The following is a 1615-nucleotide window of genomic DNA, read 5'->3' as shown; positions in this document are numbered from 1 at the left end:
CCTGACCTGCTGACGTCCGCCAGCCGACAGGAGTTCCTCCTCCCGCAGGCCTCCTCTTCCTGTGGCCTGGAGTGGCTTCGAAAGCTTTGCTTTGATGAGGCTGTCTGAGGCCAGAGGTCTCCAGCTTCAGGGGTGATTAACAGTCTTTTTGCAGCCCCCCCCTCCACCCCTGCCGCTCCCCATGGGAACAGCACTCGTCACTCATATGTGTAAATCACTTGTCAAATGGACCGTCATTCCCACAGACTGGAAGCTCTAGGTAGGCAGGGGCAGGCGATCCTTATTGGCCACACTAACCCTGAGGTTAGAATCATGCCTGGCTGGCATATGGTGGGCACTCAATAAATACGGAATGCATGAATTCTCACCCGCTTCATTTCTGCTGTGGGTTATGATACAAGGTAAGTCAGACAGCACTCCTGCTACGGTCCCAGGCCACACCTTCCTTCGTGGGACTATTCTAAAAGAAATGTCTTTCAACACGTCTCTGCGATCAGTGATGGCTACAGACAGGTTATCTGGGTCACACACTTGTCTCGGTCTCTTTAGGGTGCTTTAGGGGGGAAAAAAGACCCAATCAAAATAGTGACTTCTGAGGGGATCTTCTCACTCACACTCACTCACTCACTCACTCACTCACTCACTCACTCACTCATTCTCTCTCACTCACTTACTCACTCACCCCCTCCTCCCTCCCTCTCTCACCCACGCACCCACTCACTCACCCACCAACTCACTCACTCATTCACTCACCCACCCACCCACTCACTCACTCACTCACTCACTCACTCACTCCCACTCACCCACCCACTCACTCACCCACGCACTCACTCACCCACCCACCCCTCCTTCCCTCACCCACCCACTTCCTCCCTCCCTCCCTCCCTCACCCACCCACTCCCTCCCTCCCTCACCCACCCACCCACTCACCCACTTCCTCCCTCCCTCACTCCCTTCCTCCCTCACTCACCCACCCACTCACCCACCCACTCACCCACCAACTAACTCACTCACCAACTCACCCACTCACCCACCCACTCACTCACTCACTCACTGACCCACCAACTCACTCACTCACTCCCTCCCTCCCTCCCTTACCCACCCACCCACTTACTCACCCACCCATGCACCCACCCACCCACTCACCCACCCACTCCCTCTGGCTCATCTCCTCCCCACAACCCTTCAATAAGGGGGTGTCCAGTTGCCTACTGATGGGCTTTGAGTCTCCACTCTTAACTCACCCACATTTACAATGATAGGATTTTTTGTTCTTTGATGCTTGATACCCGATTCCTTTGACAGCTCATGGTCACACAGGCTGGTGTGCTTCTTCATTGTGGGCTTTGTTGCTTCTGAACTAGATGGCCACTTGTTTATCTTTGAGCCTCCAAGACCCCAGATGCTATATCTTTTGATAGCCAGGCATCATCAGCTTTCTTCACCACATTTGTTTATGTACACGTTTGTCTTCAGTGATTGTATCAGGAAGGTGGGAACCCACTGATATGATTTTTAGTTTTTTGATGTCTGATAACTGGTCCCTTATACACCTCGTGGTCAGACAGGCTGGTGTGCTTCCTCCACGTGGGCGTTGTTGCTTCTGAGCTAGATG

The sequence above is a fragment of the Tenrec ecaudatus genome, chromosome 7, assembly GCF_050624435.1.
Source record: "Tenrec ecaudatus isolate mTenEca1 chromosome 7, mTenEca1.hap1, whole genome shotgun sequence".
In the NCBI taxonomy this organism is placed as follows: Eukaryota; Metazoa; Chordata; class Mammalia; order Afrosoricida; family Tenrecidae; genus Tenrec; species Tenrec ecaudatus.
This window is presented reverse-complemented; position numbering follows the sequence as displayed.